This window comes from Dipodomys merriami, unplaced genomic scaffold (assembly GCF_024711535.1).
Source record: "Dipodomys merriami isolate MVZ:Mamm:240054 unplaced genomic scaffold, mDipMer1.0.p SCAF_12, whole genome shotgun sequence".
Classification (NCBI taxonomy): Eukaryota; Metazoa; Chordata; class Mammalia; order Rodentia; family Heteromyidae; genus Dipodomys; species Dipodomys merriami.
The window spans coordinates 25,386,161-25,411,869 of NW_027202493.1; positions in this window are offsets into that span (position 1 = coordinate 25,386,161).

Genomic DNA, 25,709 nt, shown 5'->3' on the forward strand with positions numbered 1-25,709 from the left:
GCCATTTTAAATGGACAATGAGAGATGAGGACTGATTCCAGAAAATACTGCTCTGACTTGGTAGAGTGGCATAAAATGAAGACTTCCAAAATATCCTCTAGGAAAGATCTAAACATTGTCTTTGACTCTTGTTCAAAGGTGTATTGGACAAGAACATAGCCTTATATTACCCACCACAAGTTATAATCATGACAATGCCAAAGGGGATAACAAAGAATAATTCATGATATTTATAGTAGATAATTAAAAATACAAGCAAGTATGTGCTCCAAGAAAAGAAAGTTAAGAAAGATGAACTGGCATGGTGAATATGTTATTTCTGTTCTTAAGCTTGTACTCTGGAATTGATAACTCTTAATAATTTTCTGACATTTAGGCACATCATCATTGTCTAATATTGTAGAAATCTAACTATCATTACCCTCAGTTTCTAGTTCCTGCTTAAATTATATTGTTATTGATCTTTTGGAAGAAATATATTAATAAATACCTTTGAGTTTGACATGGGCAAGGAATAGTTTGAGAAAGCTCTATGCATAGTCTGATGCTATCAATTCACAGACTCCTCAAAAGCCACTGAGGAAGCAATAAGATTGAAGAGTGTGTGTGTGACATCATTTAGCATCTTTCTTTAAGTGGTTTCAACAAGACTTAGAGAGAATTTATAACAGGGGGCATAGAACTCAGAAAAGAAAGGAATGAGTAAAATTTAGGAAAAAGCCAGAAATGTAGGCAAGCATCATGAAATCAATTAAAATGAGAAATAGAAACAGAATGTGCCAAGAATTAATCCATCATGCCTTAATGTTCTGGCTTTTGTTTAAAGGTCTGACCTTTGGTTAATATCTGATCTGGGAGCATGTATTTGGAGAAGGGTTCTGCCACCAACTTCATGGCTATCTTACTGTATGGAAAAATATTTGCACAACCATATATAGTAACACTATGGTGAATGCTGAACGGCTACTTTTCTTCTGGGTCTCAGGAATCTTGGTATATGCCAGGTATAATCTGCCTAGGTGAGCAAGCTACACTAAAAATCCAGGATCCTGAAATTAATGAGTTTCTCTCTGCAGCCAAAATTTCACATGTGTTGTCTCAATTAATTGCTGGAGGAATTAAGTTTATCCCATGTGAGGACAATGGAAAAAAGCCCTTGGAAGCTTGCCCCTGCTCACCTTTCTTTGTGCTGATTTTGCCTTTACTTTTTGCTGGAATAAACTGATCACAGGCTGGGTCTTCCTGATAAAATACTGAACTAAGAGGCTGCCTGAGGGACCCTGTTACACCAGGCTACTATAGACATTTGCATCTGTCTATAGTTGAGGAGAAAGCTCTAATGAAAACAGATATGGATGCCAAAGAATATGCTTGGTTCTAGGTGGTGACAAAAATGTCATTGGAGATTTGCAATATCCTGAGTTCCTCTGAATGATTTTTAGTCATGTTTTGTACTTCTGGAGTCTCTCTGTATACAGACTGAAATCCCATATACCTTTATTTCCAACAAACTCTTTCTGTTGAAAGTAAGCCAATCAAATAATGGCTTTAATTCTTTCCCAACAGAGCATAATTAACAATTGCCAAAGAAAATCACATAGCCAGATAAGTGATTCTGCTACCAAAATGGATTTTCAACATCAATAGAGCCTTTGGTGGTACTTGCAAATGATTTTTCTGTCCTTATTCAAGAGCCTTTTGCAGTATCTCAGCACAGTTTCTAACTTTAAGGCTCAACCTAACTTCCATAAATCCTTTAAAGAGAATGAAATCTATTAGAGACCTGTCTCCCACCTGCAATCCTACCTGCAGGGACCCTATTCTACCTGCCTTACCTTCAATTGCACAGCAAGAGTTATACTTCTTTCTCTCCAAAGTGAAATTGAGGACTTAATTTCCACATGGATTTCCAGTTCCTTCTCTTGGTATGAGCTCTGACTCTCTGGTACCTTATTAATTCTAATACTTTTTATCACTACTTTTCCATGACACCTTCTTCTATGCTCACAAATATTCAAGGTTATGTTACCAAACCAAAAAATAATCCTAAATTTTTCATTTGACATTAGCCACTGCTTTGCAAAATTTTGAGAGAAGAGTCACACCCAGTCTTTATTTCCTTAAATTATACTCAATTCTTGATTTGTACCCCATACATTTATTCTAAGACCTGTTTTTTTGCACATTGTAATAGCCTCCTCCAATCAAGCCTATGTTTGACTCTATTGAGCATCTACAGTGTGAAGGACAGTACTTGATCTTGCTTTTGTTTCCACAAACTTTCTTTCCAAAGAAGAGTTGGATGAATCAGGAATCAATGGATTCTAAGACATTTATTCTACAAGATACAGTCAATGTTTTGAGAATGCTCTTACTTTTTAGTAAAGGTATGAAAGACTGTATGAATGTTAATGTGGGATATGTGGTCAGGATTCTTGGAAGAAGCCTGTTACTTGCTGAGGACTTGAAGGATGAATACAATTTGAAGAGATGCAGAGGCAGAGAAACTGTGTTTCCAGAAAGCACATTGAAGGTATAGTCATATGACATTGGTTCTCACACTTGACCCTTACTAGCAATTTGATAAGGCAAGAGAGCGGTGTCCTTGAGAATGGACACCAAGGAGGGTAAAAGAAATTATAAGTGATACCAGGGCCTTATCATTTGACTAAATGATAATTCATTTTGGGGTTGCACATCTGGGCTCTCTTTGCATATGATACATGTAGAAGCAACCATAATTGATGAAAGGGAAAAAAATCACTAGCAATCTGTATGACACTTATCAAATTTGGGGTAGAATAGTCAATTGGTTGACAGAAAAACATTCGAGACATTTTGGAGTTGTTCCTTAGAGCACAAAATTGACAAGAGATAATTTCACTGAAGATTGAATAGGCTTTGATATTTAAGCAAAACATTCAAAATAACACCCTGCTGACTGAAGGCAGGCAGGCATTAAAAACAGAAACTCATAACAGGAAAAGTTCCCAAAGACAGTGAGCATTACTCGGCAAGTTCATTCAGTGGGTCTCACAAATTTCCAGTCAGTGATTTTGAGCAGTAAATTCATTAAAACCAGGAAATTGCTTAATTAGTTTAAAGCGACAAAGACTTCTAAAAATAAATCTTTAAACTATGTAGATTCCAAACAAATTTATCACAATCAGAACTGTTAGAGTACACCTATAATGACAAGAAAATTAATTCAAGATAATAACATGTCACAATGCATGTTTCTTAATGAGCTTTTGCCCTTCTAAATATGGACCAACTTGTTTTAAAGGGTGTTGAATTTCTACCCATCCACACTCCCACTAACTGTGTCATCTTGATAGTTTGCTTATTTCGATCTACTCTGTTTTCTCCTTCAGTGCTGGAAAATGTCTATGGATTTTATTAAGGAAACTTACATAACATGAATTCTCCATAGCGCTTTAACCCCAGTAAAGACGTCTAATCAAAATGTGTTCACATTGCTAAAACTAAAGGCTTTAAAAAATGTGTATGGAAATCTATACATGTATGGCTTGATCTGTGCTGTTTTTCCCAGGAAAAAGAAAATTCATCCTTCAAGAATATACTAAATAAAGTTTTTTTTTTCAGGTATAATTTCTATTTTAGAAAATTTAAAAGAACATGAATAATGGAAGAAATAAATGTTATCAACCCAGATGATTCTTATTACCAAGGCCCTTTGATCTCCATTCACAGCCATCTACACCTTCCAGAAGAGCTTCATCTCTCACTTTTTCAAGTGAATTTGAAGTAGCAAATATAACCCACAAGGTACAGATTCAAGTTGTTTCTGGCACATTGGAACAAGCAAGGAACATACGCTTTTAATGCATAGAAAAGTAATCCAATATAAATGCAATCAGAATTTTCATCTTGGTAATTCTCACCAAGTTTACAACAAATTGTTAATAGAATCATAATTTTTCTAGCATTAAAGATACCATTTTAAACTTCTTCAAGGATCACCATTTGGTGGCAAAACATGGTCAAAGTAAAATTTGGGAAACTACAGAGATTATAACGATATGCTTTTCTTTTAATCTTGAGAAATATTTTCTGAGAGAAAATGCTTATAATAAAAACATAGCACTGAGCAACAATTAATACAAAATAAATACCTGATATACTCTCACCACACTACTATATGGCCATAGAGTTTAAATATTAAAGCATTTGTAAGATTGCAATGATGGGATAAACAGCCCCCTCAATGGTTTAGTGAAAAAACTTTTATTAAAAATAACACTTATATAATTTTGTCCTCAATAGTTAATTTAGTATGTGTGTCAGTTATTAATTGCAATTAGTTATTAAATTACAATAATCTTCCCAAAAGGGCATATATTGTCCACATAACTATGAAAGAAAATTCATATGAACAGTATAAATAGGTAAAGGTTTAATGAATTAATATTACTTGGCTCATAGATAAGAATATAAAGCAATTTCCTTTTGATTTGTAATTATAAAATTCATAAATATTTTATTACTTATTGAGAGAACTTTTAGAAACTTGATTATCATAAAAATCTTAAGACAGTCAATTACTATTTTTGTTGAAGAGATACATTGAGATAACAAATTTGTAATAGTAGTAAGAAATTCTCAGCAGGTATAAATGGGGAGTTTGAAGAAAAAAATGCTATATTCTGTTTTATGTCTTATGTAAAAATGTTAAAATAAATAAGCTACTATAGGTAATCTAAACTTTAGGTAAAAGTCGTACATTTATTCATAAGGAATCTAGAAGTTTAAAAAATGAAAATCTATAATTGATCTATGAATTAGCAACAATCACCAAATATAAGATATTATTATATTCAGGTCACTTAAGTAGACAGGATAAGAAGAACATGATTTTATGAGTTTTGATTCAGTAGTATACATTTGTAACATTGATGAACCGCAGATAATAACAATAACTAATCCACCTATTCTACAAAACGAAGCAATTTAATCTATCAAAAACACGCTTAAGAAAATAAGCAAAGATGAATGCAATAATTTTTATAGAAGCATAATTGTGTTCTTAACACAGATGCATAATTAGCAACTCTGTCTGGATTACAGGAAAAATGCTACCCTATGTCCTTCTGGTTTTGCAAACTCATTTTTACAAGGCGTTAGTTCTAGATGTTAATACAGAGAATCCATGGCCTCTTCAGCAGCCACTGATGTAACATTTGTAGTTTGGGTTGCAGGGAGCCTCTGGGGTGTCACACTGATATAAGTTTTGCTGTTTTGACACTCTACCCAGATGCTCCAATTTTGCTTCAATGAGTAGAAGCTGAATCTGAATGTCTCAAAGCATGGAGGTTGGTGCCAGTGATCCAATGTCACATGAACTGATTTGCCATCTTAGAACTGGTATAAAAGACAGTATGGACCCTTCAATGGCTGAAAGCCAAGTATAATGTATATGAACTTATTCTATCACCTAATTCTTCGATGTATAATGATTTTATGGTAAAAACCTAAAAATGCAATGGAAAGACCTGTATTTGCTTTGCACATAATCTGTCAGGGTTTTATCTGCCATGTGTTTGAATATGTTCTTATATATGTATACCACATAACATCCTTTGGTTGATGAAAATATATTATCAGAAACTGTAAAAATAACTTTTGTTAAATCTCTGTTACATGAAGAATTACCATGGAGCTGCTGAAACACAAAGCATCACCACAGTTCTTTAATCTAGGTGGAATCTTACAACAATAAGATGAGTTTTAAATGGATAGCAGCTTTTGTGCAAGCTGTATGTCAAGATACTTGACAGAGTTAAGTCACACAATTGTAAAGTTAAATAACAGAAGGGAGAGGCATTAAGAGTCAAAGAAAAGATAGAAAATTCGTGTTTTCAGATGAGATCTGTGAGGAGGAGGAGAATCGTTTGAGTAGAGAGACATAAGAACCCTCTACAGTTAACAGAAGCTGAAGAGAAATTGATTTGGAAAGAATAGAAGCATAATCATGGTGTTGAATAGAGCATTCAATAATGAGCCTGATTCTTGGAAATGCTGATGTGAAGGTGGGGCTGATAGTTCAAGAGAGTGACGCATACCATAATTTCCACAGAACTACAGCTACTCCTTATCCCTAATGAGAACAGTTTGCATGACAGTTTCAGAAGCTATGTTGAGTAGTAAAATCAAGGTGAGAGATGAACTTAGGAGTTTAAAGTTGCACATGAAAATGAGAGAATTTTAGGAGGACCCAGACAGATAGCAAGGAAAACATGCCACAAAGACACATCTGAATTAGTAGCAATGTTTGCATGCAACGATGATGTGGTCTTTGGAGAACGGAAGCTTGATATCTATCTTGATAAAGATGTCCATTACAAGTCTCTAACAAAGGACTTGAAACTATTTGAAACTACTATTAAAAGAACAACTAGGAAATAGTGGTGATTTAAGTGATACTCTATATTTAACAAAAATGAAATGGAAAGTAAGTCTCACTGCAGGAATCACTTTTGATCCTGAAAAATGTTTGCTTTCCCAAGTCAAACCACACCATGATCTACATCATCCTAGTATGTCACACAGGTGAGGAGCCTGCTGCAGATGCTCTGTGTGTTCTGGGGGACTGGCTGGTGGTATGACAGACACAGAGCTCACAGGAGGATGCACTAGAACACCATCAGCCTGATACAATGTGTCTCTGAGCTCCCTGTTTTCACAAGGTGAGCTTTTATTTGTTGTCACACCACTTCTCAGAGCCTTTCCCTTTTCTACCTTTCTCTGTGGCCTGCTTTCTGAAGAGATTTCTACCAGCCAATCTCCTTTACCATACTGGACATGAAGGTTTTTCCAGGGTAGTTGGGTGCTTTTCCATGGGATGATAAATACTGTCCTCTGATTTAGTTATTTTCTACCTGCTCACAAGTCTATACTTTCTAACCAAATCTTTCAGCCCCATATACATATACTTAACCAATTTGATAAAGAAAGGTTAAGAGAGAGATAAGTTAGCTTGTATATAGTGACTCAACATAAACAGATCAATCTTAACAATGGGTGTATACACACATATATATACATACATATATGTGCACACACATACATATGTACACATATACACAAATATATACAGCCATACATTCACATATACCCACAGACACATAATCATATACTCACTGACACATACACATACTGATTTTAAAATACTCAGGATTCTACTCCAAATTTTATTATTTCAGAATGTGGCCCTTGGAAATTAGCTTCTGTGTGTTTACAATTTGTTTTTGAATCATATTGTCTAACCTTTTGACATGAAGAACGATTTAGTGGGAACATTAGTGCAGTAGAGAAAAGAGCATAATCTCTCTGTGATTGTCTGTTATTTGTCTCAATTGCTTAGGTTGTTTCCATTTTTTAAAAAAATTAACAGAAAATTGTCTGGCATCTGCCAGATATCACTCTGACAAACAGGAGGATTTGAATAAAAGAAGCTGACATGTTGATTGAGCACTGGATTCGTTCCTTTAGATAGCATAATGCTCCCAGGACTCCATATGGTAGGTGCTGACAATTAATTTGCATTAGCCTTTAACTGTATTCTTTTTTAGATTCTAGTCTTCAGTGTTACCCCTTGGTGTATTTGGGCTGGACAGGTCATCATTCACAAATTCCATTGTGCCCATCTGGGGAACCTCCCATTCATATATTCATGCATTCATTTCTATTTAGTTTATCCCCAAATTAGGCTTTGGGGGTTCATAACAAGATATTTTCATTCGATCCTTTTAGAAAAAGGAATTTATAATCAAATTTGAACCCCACTATTTCTTATAAACAGAGGAAAAACAGCATAGTTTGGGATTAAATTCCATATGAATTATAGCCACAGAAAATAAGAGAAAGAAGAATGATTGTGACTTATTCATTCAATTACTTATAAATTCAGTACAAATATTAACTATCTATCTTTATCTATCTAGTCTTCTAGCTGATGGGAATAACAAAGTATTACAAAACAATTCATATATGGTGTTCAGTTAAAGAGAGACACATCCAATGCTTTATATTACCGTTAAGTGAAAAGATAAAAATAATTCAAGTGAGCATAACAATAATAGTTGAAAAGAAGTTTCAATTGTGGACAGTAAGTCTAGAAAAGTTCTCACTGAGAAGGTAATGTTTTAATAAAGAACTACAAAAGTAAAAGAAATTGAAATGAGAATATTAGGGTAAATATTTTCACAGTTTACTATGGGGTATGTGTGGTGTATCAAAAACAAAATATCAAAAATAACTATAAAGCCAGTGGGTAAACAATGGAAAGATTAGTGGAAGACAAATTAGCAGAATATTGGAGCTTATCATTCAATGATAGGTCAGAGTGAGAATGACAGCTTTTACTCCAAACTAGACTACCTAGTTTTTAAGCTGCTAATTTGATATGATCTGACTTCAACTTGAGGGCATCATTCCTATTGGTGTTTATATGAAATTAGGATAGATAAGACAGACCAGGGAGGCCTTTCAAGAAAATACTCCTTTAGATTAGTGAAAAGGAAATGGTGGTTATGGAGAGATGACCAGTTCTCAGATTCTGGATGTATCTGGAAGGTAGAACCTACACATTTGGCTGATATATTGAATAGATATATTGAATAGGAAGGTAAACTTTTGCCTGAGAAACTTAGTGAACTAGAAGGTTTAATACCCTTAAGGAGTTCGGAAAGACTGGAGAGGCACAGGTCAGGAGAAGAAGGAAGCCAGATTTCAGTTATTCCTAGCTTATGTTTGGTAACTGGGTATTTATGTGGAAGTGTCAGCTAATCAGCTAGACATATGCATCTGGATAAGAAACCTAGGATTGAATTTAAAATTTGAGGGGAATCAACATTCATAGCACATAGCTAAGGTCAATGATTTACAAAATATAGACAAAAGAATAAAAAACGAGTAGTTGAAAATAGTATGGACACATTTAAAGGTGAGAAGAATAATGAGAAATAATAATTTAAGAAAACTAACGAGGAAATAATTATTTAGGAATGAAGGACGAATTCCATAGGTTAGTATATTACCCTGATACTCAAGTCAAGAAAGTGATTCCAGGAGATTGAGTAAACTGAAATGTCAAATACAAAGAACAATGGAGCATTGGTGCCTGATTTTACCATAGATTTTGGGTAATATAGTATGCATATTATCATTGATGTTTGTCAGAATCTCCCCATAAAATACATTTTGCACTATTACTCAAGATTCTAGAGAAAGCATCCTGGTTTTCTACTTGGAAACCATACCTCTTTGATTCATTTATTGTAGCCAAAAAAGAAATAATGACGCCCCTCAGATCTTGAGGACTCACATCGTGGGCCATGTGTGACCTGCACTGGACAGCCTCTATCGCCATTTCTCTTGCTATGATTGTGTCAAGAATGTACACATGAATTACACCAGGACAATTCAATCCACTCATGGGGTAAAATTATAGGACAGAGAATATATCTTTCTACTCGAGTTGATGGGCTGGTGGAAATTGAAAATGAGATTTGTGTATTCATCTTGCTATCACCAGGGAATAGCTGGTCTACAACACAATCAAGTTCAATGTGGCCAAGACAGAAATGGTCATATTTAATGGTATCCTTTGACCACCTATGCCCTGAAAACCACATCTGTACAAGAAATTTGCATTTTTAAACTGCAGATAAAACTAGCCCGCATTCCTAGTTTAAAATTGTGTTTGACTAATTTGAGTTGAGATTATTTCACTGTTTTTGTAGGAATAGGAATCCTAAAGAAGACACAAATGAACAAGACCATTCTACTAAGAATCATAGTGGCCCAAGTTACCATAGAAAGGAAGAGTAGCTATGGGGAAACCAAGTAGAGGGTACCAGAATATTCTAGGCAAGAAATCATGTGGTCCTCCTGACAGAGATGCTGTAGGAAATAATAGAGAAACATATGGTCTTGGAACACCGTTTGGATACAGAATGAATCACAGATAACTTAGAACCTTGAATGTAGGAGGCAGGGAGAAGAATGTAAGGAGAGGAGGACATGTGAGAGCCAATATGTCAGATGTTTTCCTTTCTTCTAACTTCTTGGTCAAAAGTTCATAGTCTTTATCTAAAGAAAAGAATCTATCTTCTTAAAACATTTTCTGGTATAGTTCTCAGCAGCCCTGTGAGCACAGTTGGTTTGGTATGGCTCTATCTCTTCTTTTAAATGTATCTTTTTTTTCATAGTAATTTTTTTATTTGTTCCTCTGTTAGAGATTGTGTTCAGGGACTTACATTCATAAACAAGGTCTCTATCACTTGAGCTATGCCCCAAAGTTTTATCCTCCCTTTTTAAAAAAATTTATTTTATTGTAAAAATTCTGTACATAGGGCTTAGGGGTTACAGTTACATGAGTAAGGCAATGAGAACATTTCTTGTCAAGCATTGTTACCCCCTCCTTGGTTTTTCCCCTACTCCCCCCATCTCTGCCACTCCCCCCCTCCCCTCCAAGTTGTAAAGTTCATTTCCAACATAGTGTCTGGTGAGTATCACTGTTGCAATGGGTCATCCTGTGTCCTTGTTTTAGGATTTTGTTATTCCTTTTCCCCTCCCCAAATTAGATAATTGTATATACAAGATGCATAGTACCAAAATCAAATATAGTGACAACTGGGGATATACATAGGGGGAACAACATATAAAATAAACAAAAAAATCATAGTGCATTAAAAATAACAACAACAAAGACCTCTTGTGTCCATATCTTGTGGTTCATTTTGATTAGCATTATCTTATGTGGTCATAGGTACATAGTTTTAAGCTCAGACTCAAAGAAATATAGGTCTCATGTTTTCCCTTATTTTAAAATGTATCTTTTGGGAATATTTTTACAGACCTAATTGTCTCTTCTTCATCATGACTGGAATTATCATTTTCTTATAACATACAGGTAGGTTGTTCTTGTTTAATTCAATGCTTTAAAAATACCAAATATAAATATCATTCTCTTTTGACTTCTACTCCAGAATCCCTTATGAAGTGTTATCTCCCCCCAAATTTCTTTGATCTGGTTATTTCTAGGATCTTTAAAAGGAAGCGCAACTATGCTGTTTGGTTTTAAAAGTCTTTTGTCTTTAAACCCTTGCCTTCCATGACACTATCTATTACAATATGCTGCATCTTTCATTCCTCCCCTTCTCCCATAAAGTGAGGATTCTACTCTACTCACTTTGATTTTTTTTCTCAGTGCTTTCCTGAGGAGTACTTACAAAATAGCTAAGGTCAAGTTTGGGCACCAGACTGCCATCTTTAATCAATGCTCTGCCACTTTGAGGAATTTTATTTAATTCCTTTCTGTTCATCTTCAAGTGTGTGTAACAATAGTACTTAAGTTCACAGGTGGGTAAGATTTAAATGATTTTATATTATATATCAACTAAGAATACTGACTACACAGAGAATCATTCCATAATGATTACACACTCTAAATATTTTCATTTTTCTCTCACTTTTGTTCCTCAAAGCTGTTGTTTCCTAAATTATGTTCTATTACTTTTTAAAAATAAGTTTTTTATTGTGAAAATAACTTACAGAGGGATTACAGTTACATGAGCAAGGTAATGAGTACATTTCTTATCAAGCATTATTGCCTCCTTCTTTGTATTCCCCATACCATCCCTTCCCTCCCACCTCCTCAACTACACTCCCTTCCTCGCCCCCTCCCACCCCCGCCTAAATTGTAAAGTTCGTTTTTTGACATAGCACCTTGTGCATCTCATTGTTGCAATGGATCAACCTGTATCCCTATTTAAACAATTTATTTTTTCCCTTCCCCTCCCCAATTTACACGAACTTCAAATACAGTGAAAACAGGGGTTATACCATGGGGGAGGGACATACAAAGCAAAAAAAAAAAAAATCACATGGTACCTTATAAATACGTTAGAAACAATAGCAGGAAAGAAAACAAAAACACTTGTGTCCCTATCTTGTGGTTCATTTCTCTTAAGATCATCTTATCTGACCTTTTCTGCTTGTCCCAGATATATACTAGCTATTGCAAATAAGGGAAACCATGGGACCTATGTTTTTGGACCTGGCTTACTTCACTTAATATAATTTTTTCCAAGTCTTTCCATTTCCTAACAAATGGGGCGATGTCATTCTTTCTGATGGAGACATAGAATTCCATTGTACACACACACACACACACACACACACACACACACACACACACACACACACACACACACACATTCTATTACTTTTCTAATGCTCTCAGAAGGTCACCATTCAGAATGTGAATTGCACATCATTTTATGGGTTCTGAACTTTCTCTTCACCCATCCAACTTTTCATGTCTGTCATCTCTATGGTTAGGAGTGAAGCTTCATTTTTCTGGGTTTTTAGAATGCCTTATACTGTCCCATTTGACAGTACGTGCATTTAGTACAAAACATTAAAGAGAGGAGAGACTTTCCTGGGCATGGTAGTACCCATCTTTAGAAATATAGGCAAGAGGACAGGTGAAAATTGACCCAAAAATCTTGCTGCCATAATGAGTTGTCCGAAGCTGTGGTAAATCTGGAATTAGAAAGGTGTCAGGATACTACAGACATGATTACAAATGATTTAAGCCCTTTCTGGAAGAACTCTAATGTAAGGTGTTCAGGAACGCTACATTAACAACATGTTGAAAAGTGGTCACCCACTAGACACCCACAAGGCTCCGATAAATCAGATAGGATTTTCTGTCCTCATGCTTCAAAAAGAAGGTAAGACCTTCTTTATGGTGGTAAGAAATAGAAGAAGGCATTCTAGAGCTGGAGTAGCTCAAACAGGTGTGATACATAGAAAGGTGCTGTTTAATTGGAAAACTTAGGGGCAGAGGGACTCCTCTTAGAAGGAGGGTTTGAGGAAAGGTGGAGGAATAGAGAAGAACAAGAAACATGTTGAAAGGGAAAGTGAGATTCAATGTGGTAGTTATCAGCAACATGCTGATAACTGCTTCTGCTTCAGAGTGTAAAACATAATACGGGAGTCTTTATTTTGAATGAATTGAAGTAGTGTCAAAATAAATATTTTATAGTATACAAGTATGACTTACTTGTGCACAAATGGGTATATAAAAATTTTCTCAATCTGGACAACTTAGAAGCCATTGTTTGCCTTATTGAAAGTATTTCACACATAAAATAAATTAATAACCTAGTGCTTTTACTTATTAAGATTTCTATGCTGATTCAGGATAAAATTCAAAGATCCCAAATTAAAATATATACCCTCCTTTTTAGATAACCTTTACTGTTGAAAGTAAATGACAATGTATTATTGGTTTCATTACCCTAAGCATTATAGAAAATCTTCACATTAAACCACAATTATGTTGAATCACCATGAATCAGAATTGTGTAATTATCTTAGTCAAATGCTTCCTTTTCCTCTAAAAATTGTAAAAACTCTGTGTTTGATAATAAAGTAACTGGGGTATTAGAAGGAAGTACTTTAAATTTCATCACTATTCTAACCTGAAAGAGGATAGGTCATAATTTACTTTATATTTTATATTGAGAAAAATAATATAACAGTTATCTCTAAAACTTCAGGGAAGGTTCATTTGATTTTGGATGCAATAAGAAAGGCAGAGATTAAAGATCATTTTCACTTGGGGCAGATCACTTGATTGTGATCCATATATTTTATTTAATTATCTACCTATTAGATAGATGCATATATACAATCTGAAGAAGTTTTATGAAGTTTATCATCAAGGTAATATTTGCAAACATCCCTGAAATCCCTAGCTGAAAGACAAAATGTCATGTAATATTACTTGTCTCAAAATGAGACCTTTTTGTATTTTAATTATAATTTTCAATTCCCTTATATGAAGGACCATGAGTCAATCAAATGTAATGAGCATTGCCTTTCTGCTATACCTTATAAGCTCTTTAAGGTCTTGAACTGAGTTGTTCACTTCATTTTTTTGTATAGCTACCAAATTGTTATTGGTAAGGACAGTAATAATGATTCTATCAGTAGTAGCAGAGACAATGAGGAGGAGGAGGAGGAGGAATAGGATGATGATATAATAATAATAATAATAATAATACCTAAGTATTTAGATCCTAGAAATACAGTCCTTTTCCCATTTGGGAAATTAATCAACTTCTACGGATACGATTCCTGACATTGTGGTATGACTGAAGATATAGCCTCCAGGAAAGGTAACATCACACTTGAGTACTCCCAAAGAGGATAGAATCCACAGCAGTAAGAAAGTAAGCCCTTGCTTTGAAAGTCACTTAGTACTTAGGCAGGCATCGGAGTCATTACAGATGGGGGCAGTGATTTTACTTAATATTTATTTTAATTTCTTTTTTCTTCTATTAATTTCAAGATACAGTAGGCCTAACCTCTAGGAGGTTAATGTTGTCTCTGCCTGTTGCATAGAATTATCATACTCATTTAAGATATGGTAGTATCCAGTTGAAATGAGGATGTGACTGAAACACTTGGGAGAATGTTTTTAAACCATCATGCATGCGGATCACATCCTCTGGACTTCTGTGTAGCAGTGGCACAGTACATGATTGCATGTAGCAATGAATGCCTGTCCACAGGTCAGGAGATCCTTTGCAACTCCTTGATATTTGTAGGGTCAGGACCTACAGAGAGAGTTTTTCCCTTAAAATCGTTCTTTCAGTTAATGTCCTCTTTAACATATCTTTTTGCATAGTCAATTATTTTAAACCCCAGGTTTAGTTCCCTTATCTGGATTCTATTGTAGAGTAGGCATACAATGGCTGTCCACAAGCGGACACATTTGGTAGTTCAATATGTTAGAGGATATTGCACCAAGGCGATAGTCAGTCTGTCCTGGGGCTAACAAATGTGTATGGCATTTAAGGGCTATTGACTGGCCTTCACTGACAGGGGAGGGCATGGCTTTGGCTACTCTCTCCCCTAGTGCTTCACAAAAGTAGATTTACTTATGTTCATGAATAGTTCTTTCTAAATGGGTTTTAAGGTAATTGAATCACACTTTAACTGCCTTAAAGGATCTTGCTCTTTAAAGGAATTATACAGTGGATTCTTTTTGCAAATTGGATAATAGTAGACCCAACATTTCTCTACTGCAAGCATTGTTATAGGTTGAAATTACTTAGGTCTTGGTATATCCATATAATAGTGTCTATTCATTCTGCAAAAATGTTTGAAGTTATTCTTCCTCTCTAATTTCACATCCATTCCATCAGCAAATCCAGTTTGTTATTACTTTAAAATGTATCCTAGATTATGAGTATCTTTATCCCTTAAGACTAGGACACCATAAGCTTTTGCCATGGATACTCCAGTAGCCTACAGAAATGCCTCAAACATAGGCAACTGTTCAGCCATTATTTTAATCTCAGATTAGCACTCTTAATGGAAACTATCTATTGGTTTCCCATCATGGTCAAAGTAAAATGAAATGTAGTTAACCTCTGTCTACAGAGGTTTCCCAGACCTGGCCCTGACGGCCTTCCTGTCAGCCTTCTCCTTTCCTCCCACCACAATAATTCTGAATTGTGTGCTATTATTCAGCCAACATCAAGCATGTTTCCATCTCTGTACTTTTGCATGTCCGATTTCCTCACATATTTGCATACTTCACATATTTAACTCTACTTACCTACCTTGACAAATATCATCTCTTCCAAAAGACCCATGAAACATCACTCTATTTAAAAGTTAAATCTGTCACTCTCTCCTGCTTTATTATTCTTTATAATCACTTACTTAGTTTTTCAAGTGATAGTGCATGTATCAATTTGTCTTCCTAAATATACTTCCAAGAAGGCATAAGCCATGTCCATTTTGTTCTTAAGATATCTGAAGAATCTGAATAAGTGTTGGCATATGTTAGACATCTAGTTTATAGTTGCTGGTGGACTATAGAAATAAATGAATACATATCCATATTAGTGTATGTTATCAGATTGAAACTTTAAAACCAAAATCAAGCACTAAAATCTTATTTTCATTTACTCTTTTTCTTTCTAAAGGGAAGAAGAAAAGTGAGCAAATGGCCTAACAAGAAGCAATCAAAACAGCAGGCCAGTGAACACTGCAGGCTCTGTGTTGTCGGTATTGTTTTAATGTAAGGCTATAATGAACTTGAGAGAGCTCTTCTTGGATGTGTTTTTCTTTTAATGAATAGAAACACCCTGCTTTTCAACTCTGCTTAACAGATGGGCTTTTGGCCATGCCATAAAGATCACCAGATTAGCTCTTTGTTGGCTAATGAAAGGCATGGTCTTCCCTCTCCGAAAGCCTTCTGTGGAAGATCACTGCTACTGTTTCCCTGCGGATGGAAGCTAGGAAGGATGAGCAGCGGCACTCCAGCTGATCTCTATTGCCTCGGAGTTGCACAGGGAGGAAAGTTGATCTCTAAGTGGTGAAGGCCCAAGCATTTAGTGTTTTATAGACCATGGACTATTGCACTCAGAAGCAAATAGGCGGCCATATTGACTATGGAGCACGGAGGGAATGAGCTCCCTATGGCTCCATTCACATAGTAGCCAAATAACCCTGCATTCTGCCCTATCTGTGGCTTCTGGATATCTTCCAGAGGAGAGCACATTTCTTAACCTGAGCGAAAGAATCAAGTTGTACAAAGGCAGGCATCACTTTAAGTTGAAAGCATACTTCTTTCAGGACTAGTCTTGTGATGGGAAATCATTTAGAAATTATTTTTAATCATGATGACTCCCTTCCAAACAGCAAAGTTATTAATAATGCTGTAACCCTTCCAAATAAATTTTGACAAGTTTGCCTTTTGAAAAGTTAGAAATTGCTGCTGCCACTGTCTGAACAGTGCTCTCAAAAGAACTTGATAGACATGGTTTTTATACAAGCACCTTGGTGAAGATGTTTACCTGAAAAGTTCCACAAGGGCATGGTACTTCGCTATTTAATATTCAATTCCAATAATTATCTGATATTATTTATCTTGACTACTTGTTAATAAATATCTCATGTTGGTGATATCATAGTACTTATCGTGGACAATATCAGTGCATGGAATTTGAAACATATTTTTTACTATTGAGAAAGCTAAAGAGTATGCTATGTTGTATTCAAAATGTGCTTTGTTAAATGGCAGTGCTTTGCACAACTACTTAAACAATAAAAAATTTTAAAAAATACTTGAGAGGTCCTCAAAAAATAATGGTGTTCAACAGTGGACAGAAGAGAGCATATGATCATCTAAGTCTCATGGCATATTTGTCATGGCTGGAACAGCAGCATCTAACTGCAGTAGGGCTACCTTGCCATGGTCTGTTTGGAAGAAATTTCTGCATATATTTTATACATGCTCCTTACAAGATGCATGGAATTTTTCCTTGTGTTGGAGCTGGAGATTGAACTTGGGGCCTTGTGCCCTTATTTGGCCTTTTTGCTCAAGGCTGGTGCTCTATTACTTGAATCACACCTCCACTTCTGGCCTTTTGCTAGTTAATTTGGGATAAGAACTTCTTGGGTTTGATGGCTTGAGATGGCTTTGAACCTGGATCCTCAGGTCTCAGACTTCTGAGTTAGGATTACAGGCATGAGCCACCAGTACCCAGCTTACCACCTGGGATTCTTAACCTTTAGTGAATCCTTGGATAAAATTAGGAAAAATGGAGGATGATAGCCCTGTCAGTGCCCAAACAAGAGAAAAACTAAAAAAAGGCCAAAGAATTAAAGGAAACTAGGCTTCTTTATGCATACAATAGAATAACCATTAATAAGAAATGATGACTCTCTAGATTTTCTTTCCAATTCCCTTAATCAAATGTTTTCAGATGAAACATGTAACATTTTAGAATCATATGACCCATGCTTTCTCTATTTGAAAACAAATACGGTTTGTCAGTCATATGTATAGCTCTCCCTGTTTGTTTCTCTCTTCTGAGCTCAATTTACCCCTTTATTTTTGCCAGATCACCCTATCTGAAACAGTTTTGCAAATCATTATGAACGCTCAATGTTATACAGCTCATTGCTCCACACATTTGTCAAAATTTCTGCCAGTATAAAGATAACCCAAGGACATAAAAATTAACACATGTAAATTAATCACTTGATTCCAGTTTTGATTATGAAATCAATAAGCAAAATACATCCATTTCTAAGCTTAAATTATAAAAGACATACCCAGAAGTGGTGGAACTGATAATCTGGCTTGTTTCAATGAGAACATATGCTAAAGACATATGCCGAAGAGAACCCCAGAATCATAATTCATAAGAAATGATTTGTTTTTAAATTTGGAATCAAAAGGGTAGGGTGAAAGTTATATTTAATTCTACTCTTAGAGACTAGTTTAATTGATAATAAAAAAAGAACAAAGTTGTTTCTGGGTTATTGGCCTCTTAATCTTGTATATTTATTCAGGTAATGCACCACTACCACTATCTTCTATTTAATTATTTTTATTTATGTACCATTAAGCTCCATTTTCATTACTATTGCAGGATAAGAAAAAGGACCAAGCCAGGATATTGGACAATGCCAACACCTCATTTAGAATCCTTAGAATATCCATTCCTTGCTAGAGAATACAAATGACAGTCTTTGACATTCTTTAGAAGTGGTTCTTCACTGCTTTAATTAGAAGTTTACTCAGTATCCTTCTGCTTGAACCTTACATTTCCAGACACTTCTGCCTTACTTCCCAGCTGACTTCCTAACTTTGTGTTGAATACATTCTTGATTTGCAAGAAAGCTGCTTTCAGGGCCTTTCCTATTCTGCTTTAATCCCTGGGTAATTACAAAGTCTCTCTCTGCAACAATAGGCAAATCCAGAAGGAATTCCATAGCTAAGTCTCACAGGTGAAATTGCACTTGGGACAGCTCTGCTGAATTTGCCTTCCACAGACCCCATGTGCAAAAACTGTATGTTCAGAATGCCAAAACAGTAAAACTCTGGGATTATAAAGAAAGTAAGTTTGTATCAGTGGAAATCATTGCCTAAATAAAGTAGAACACATTTTCAATGAAATAGCTAATTTAATAGATTATAAATTCTAACTACAAAGCTCAGTATTAGAATAACAAATTTCCCTACTCCTTAACACTCCATAGATAACAATGTCTCACCCTAACAGGTTTTAAGCCATGGGGAATTTGTGCATCTCTTCCTTTGCCTTCTGCTAATTATTTGCTGGATTTTATTCTTTTTCTTCTTTGTTGCTCTCAGCCACTGACATAAAAGCTATATTAGAAACTCATTAGTGTCACAAACTTAAGAACAATGAAATAATATTTGTCTAATTACTCTGGGTATTTGCAATTTATCTTGTTACCAGGCATTAGTAACTGGTCATAGTTATTGATTTAGGCTAGAGCTGTATAACATTTTATTTCTTTGTGCTGTGAGTTAATTTTCTAGTGCTGCATTTCATTGCTATTTTAGAAAAATCCAAGTCTTCACAAACTAATGTAAGTAGTACATACATAGATTTTTTTTAAAATTTTTTAAATGGGAAATGCATGTCACATTTTCTGTAGTTATCTTGAGAATCCATGGCTAATTTGTTTCATTTATAGAATGAGAAAAAAAGTGTCCAAATAAAAAAGAGAAAGAAGCTAAAAACAGTAGCTCATTCTTTGGTGTATAAACATTTTTAAAATCTTTCCCTAATAGCCTGTGTTTTTGACCATAAATCAGTATTTATGCCCCTTCTTACATGCACTGGGCCTGGCATGTGGCTTCCTATCTCATATTTTACAACAAAATCGAGGAGCTTATGTCCATATTATTTCTGTCACTTCGAGTTACCTAAAAAACAAAAAAAAAACAACTTTTTTAAAGATCAAAAAACAAGTAATTGGTAATAAATATTACCAAGGTGTTGTTAGAATGTTTTGGGTTGATTGATACACTGGGGTTTTTCAGACTGATAAGCGTATTGAGACAGAAATCAGCTTTATCTTACAGTCTAAATGACCTTTAACAAATAGGAGGTATGTCAATAATTCTAATAAGAATATTGAACAATGTATAGCTAAATAGGGTTTGAGAACTGCGCCTTGTATCGTGCTTTGGATATCAGAATTTCCAGAGTACTATAGCAGATTTGAACTAGGTGGGTGCTGCTGTCTTGTCATATGTATAATGCTAGCTACTGAGGAAGCTAAAATGTGGATTATAGTTTGAGAACAGCCTCAGACAAAAGTCCGAAAGATATCATAGGGTGTCTGTCTCCAATTAATCAGCATGAAGCTGGACTGGAGGTGTGGCCCAAGTGGTAGAGTTCCAGCTACAGACATGAGCATGAAAACTGAGAAAGAGATAGAGGTTCTGAGTTCAAGCTACAGTATTGTTACTTTAAAAAAATGAAAAAGCAGTATTTGTACTAAATCCCAATCAAGCATAGGGCTGCAAAAGAGCTAATTTTAGTGAGTAAACATTTGAGTTATGTAAGTAACAAAGAGAAAAACATTTATATAAGCATTTATATATTCTACCCAATGGTTCTATCAGTAAGCCATTCAAAGGTGGAAAAATGTACAAAAAATATTTTCTATTGGCAAATGCTTGTTAAATCTCCAAAAACAAGTTTTTGCTTTACCCCCTGCTTCTAGAGCACTCAGCTCAATCCTATAAATTGGTTGAGGTGGGTAAAAAAAATTAGTTCCTTAGGTCCTTGTAAACATTTCACTTTTATTTTTAGAAAAAAAAAGATTATTTTTCAAAAACTGCAGGTGTGAAGAAACCAATATTGAAAGTCTCCTGTGAACTGTTTTACACTTTACCCCATCAGAGTGCCCTTGGACTGAAACAAATTGGATGAGAAACAAACCTTGTAGCTTCAGATACTCAAAAGCTTATTATAGCTGGAAATGAGTAAAATATTACAGCCACCAAGCCTATTAGAATGGAGAACAGATCTACCTTGTGCTCCAATGTAAAAGTAACCCCATTATAGCCTCTGGAAGCAAGCAGACTCACACACTATAGAGCTTTCTCCATGGGCTCCGTTTTACACTTGAAAATGTACTCTCCATTTTCCTTTTAATTACTTGTTAGAAAACAATGTAAGTCTTTATTTGGGAGAAAAAAAGTTCTTAAAATAATATAGGACAGATGCTTATTTTAGTTAATATTTTCATTGCTAACCAAATCTCTCAATGACTCCTAACATCTTGTTGAATTTTTACCCCTAGAAATTCAATATTGTTTTTTAACTTAAAGCTTCCAAGTAAGAGATATTTCCAGCATAATATAAATATAAAACATTTATCTCCTGCAAGATTTGAGGTAGAGTTCATGCTACCACTATTTTTGTCAGGTAGGACTGGAGAATCTATTTTTTGTCCAAGTCCATTTGGATATTTATAATATAATTTGTGAGCCACATAAACATTTTAATACAGTGAGCTGATGAGACATATACAGAGAATATATATATAAGTCTACCAAGAACCATATAGAGCCCACAGGCCTGACATTTCACAACCCTGCAAGTTTGTATTCTGTATGCATACCTGGATTTGAATCTTAAGCTGTTTTGGGATCCTTGGTCTAAAGTCTTAATAAGAAATGATCTTTGAATCTACAAGTGGAATTTCTAGGTTCTCAAAAGAACTGTTTACACACATACATTACATGCACACTTGCATTCTAAATAAGAGTATGCATGTTGATATGAAGATATCCGAGCTTCACAGCTCATATTTGGCCAGCTTTTGCAGGTACATTAAAGAAAAGACAAATGGCTAAGAGCCATACACAAGAAGATGAGGACTCAAATGGTTTTTCTTTCTTGATATTGTTTCTAACATACTTATAAGATGATTTCTTTGTTGCTTTCTATGTCCCTCCCCCACGGTATAACCACTATTTTCATTGTATTTGGTGTTGGTATAATCGTGGAGGGGAAGGGAAAAAACAAATTGTTTAAATAGAGATACAGGTGGACCCATTGCAACAATGAGATGTACAAGATGTTATGTCGAAAACAAACTTTACAACTTTAGTGTGTGGGGTTGGGGACCAGCAGGAGGATGGGAGGGCAGGGATGGTCTAAAAAGATGCCAAAATCAGTGGATTCCATCTTTTTTCCTGGCGTTTTTGTGTTTACAAAAATATGAAATCACTTTACTGGTCCTAGAGATTTGTAGATAACTATTACCTACACAAATATGTTTTAATAAGAAAGCAATAGAGTTTTCTTTATGAAAGGTGTCTCTAATAATTTGGCTTTTGATTGTACTTGCTTTCTAGAGTCTTTCAAAGGTTTTAAATCCTTTTTGAATATGAACATAAACCCAGGCTTTGTAGTAGTAAGAAAAATAGTGGAAATAATTTTTCTAATTGTGACATACTACACTCATGCATGGTACTCTCAATGAAAGCTAGAATTGGGAGTAAATTGCAAATATTTAATATTGAGACAAGTCACTGAGGTTTTAAGGGACTGAGTGTTAATTCTGAAAGGCTCTGGCAGAAATGAGAATTCCATGAAGACCTTCTGAATCACCATTTGATTTTCTTTTGCTATAAAGTACCTTTTATACTAATGTTTCAGATAAATGCTTTATAAGATGTAAAGTATAGTCATGTCTAACATATTACATATATTTATTTATTGGGTTATTTATAGATGAAAGTATATTTCCATCATACAAATAGACTTTCGATATGCCAGAATATCAGTTATTTCCTGTATAACAGATTGATCTAAAGAAAATAGGCCTTCATCATTGATAATTATTGAACAGTGGAGGAATTTACTATTATAATCATAATGCATATTTCTGTATAGATTTCTGTAATTAAACATCTACACAATCACTCAGCACCTAACCTCATTTAAATCATTTGCAGCATCATTAAGCGTAAGAAATCAGTCCATCTTGGGGAAGTACCTTTTCTATCGCAACTTCACAGGGTAAGAGAAGTGTTTTAATCCTGTAGCTACCCCATAATCTAGTACCTGAATTCATTCATGTAATTTTATGCTTTTGTATCAGGTGTCATATATATCCCTCAATTAAGGGAGAAGCAGGAGACTCAATAAGAATACTATGAGAGCTATCCTTACTAATAGAAATCTCAGCAAATCGCCATGCCTATAATCCTAGCTCCTTGGGAGGCTGAGATCTGAGGATCATGATTCGAAGCCAGCCCAGGCAAAAAAGTCTGTGAAAATCTTACCTCCAATAAGCTCAGAAAAAGTCAGCAGTGGTACTGTGGCTTAAGTGGTAGAGAGCATACAGTAGCTCAGAGACATTGCCCAGACCCTGAGTTCAATCCCCAGGACCAGCAAAAGAAATGCCAAGCCTGTGAGAAGGGAACTGGGTCAAAGAACCACAGAAAACTGTGACACCATGTATCAACATGTAAAACTTTCACTGGAATTCCTAAATGTTAGGAGCCAAGCATCTGGACATCAGTGGAAGACTGGCTTGAAATAGAGGACAGAAGCGTAACTGAGCATGGCATTAAGACACATGAACCTGGGGTGCATCATTTTAATGCTCCAGAAGCAGATTGGTGTGGTATTTAATATATTTAAAGGTTCTAGGTGGAACAGCAAGGAACAAAGAGGATTAAGACATTGATGCTAATCTAGTAATAGCGGGAAAGAGCATTAGGAAAGTCAACCTATGGATACATAATGGTGATATACTGAGGTTGGAGCAAATAGACATATATATGATAACATGGCTGAACAAAAGAGGGGTGAAAATTATGTTAGGGAGTCTGCATTACTTTCCTTTTGTTTCTGTAACAATAGAGGTTTAAAATAGCCATACATTATACTAGTCTTGAGTTTTGGAAGTAGAAGTCAGAGGTGAGTCTTGCTGGGCTAAAACCAATTTGTTGATCTGGTTGCATTTCCTCTTCCAATTCTAATGGAAAACTTCACATGCTTTCTCTAGCTTATAGAGAAAATTCAGTCTTCTGAATTTCCATTCATAGCTTCCTCTTACCTTCAAAGCCAGCAACAACCTACTGAGTCTTTTTATTGTCTCGTTCTGTGTCTGACTTTCCCCATTCCTTCTTTCATTTACATGGATCCTGTGGTTACATTTCAAGAATATAACCCAGGAGATCTTCCCATCCCAAATTCCTTAACTGAATTATATCTATAAACCCTGTTCCCATTTGGCAAATAAATTAACATATTCCAAGGTACCAGCTATTAGGAATTAGGTATTTTGCTAGCGAGTATTTCTGCCTGCCACAGGGTCAAAAGGGAATTCAAGTGGCCAGGAGATTTTACAAGAGATGGTGGTGGAATCTCCTATGTTGACCAGGTGTCCACAAGAAATATTGTGTGGAATGACCGATTCCAGACAAAGAACCTTATACAAGTCAGACAAAGTTTTCCATTCGTTGCTTCCTTCTTAAATATACAATCTGACATGTAAGCAAATGAGTCTGCCATTCATTACCAACATCTGCAGCTAAACTGGTGAATTTTCCCTGCTTAAAATCATATTTCTGTGCCTAGCCAAATATTAAGATTCAGATATCGGATGTATTCAAAAGGATCATTCTTTTCTTTCCTCTTCAGGATGGAAGCAATATTTTCTTTTGACAGGGTTGACAATCTTCCCATCATCCACAATGACTAAATATAAAAATACTTATATGTTGAAATACAATGTCCACAAATCTTGTTTGTGACCTTTTGGGTAAATGCCCAAAAGTGGGATTGCTGGGTCATAGGGGAGCTCTATGTTTAATCTTTTGAAGAACCTCCATACTGCTTTCCAAAGTGGTTGAACAAGTTTACAATCCCACCAGCAATGCAGTAGGATTCCCTTTTGGCCACATGTCCATCATCTGGTCCCACCCACATTTCCACACTATTTACAAACTAGACTTCTGTTTTGGTAGTGTGCTTTGAGATTGTGTTGATTGCATACAATCTCTTTTTAAAATTTAACAGACAGAATTGGAAGTGAAACTTAGTAAATTCCTGGTCATCTGTTAGAAAGTTAGCATAATACTGATTTAAGCCTACCACATCACTTTTTCTATATGTAGCCAGGTTTTGAGGACATTTCTGGCTATGCCCAAGCAAGTACAGAATGTGACTGTAATGTACTATGTGATTTTTTTATTTCTTTTGTATGTCCTTCCCCCATGGTATAACCCCTGTTGTCACTGCATTTGATTCCAGTGCCCTGCCTCTTTTATATACATTTTTCTAATTTGGGGAGGGGAAGGGGAATAACAAAATGGTTAAACAAGCATACAGGTTGACCCATTGTAACACTGAGATGTACAAGACACTATTTTGAAAACAAAATTCACAAGTTGGGGGGAAGGGAGGAGTTGGGGAGGTGGGGAGGGAAGGGATAGTAGGGTTTACAAAGGAGGGGGTAACAATGCTTGATAGGAAATGGACTCATTACCTTATTCATGTAACTGTAACCCCTCTGTAGAGCATCTTTACAATAATTAAACAAGTAATGGTAATGAAAATTGTGCTAAATAAATATGTGGGATGCAATCCAAGAAGAAGAAGTAAAAAAAAAAAAAGGACTGCCCTAAAATGGTAACCAGCTAACAATCCAGATTATGGAATCTGGAGAATATAACTAAGCTGATATCCCTGAACAATTCAAAGCCAGCCATTAATCATACTCCAATCTAAAACTGATTTCAGAAATCTAGATGACTCAGCTTAGGTTAGATAGAATTCTCCAGGAACACTAAGATGTCTGAATCT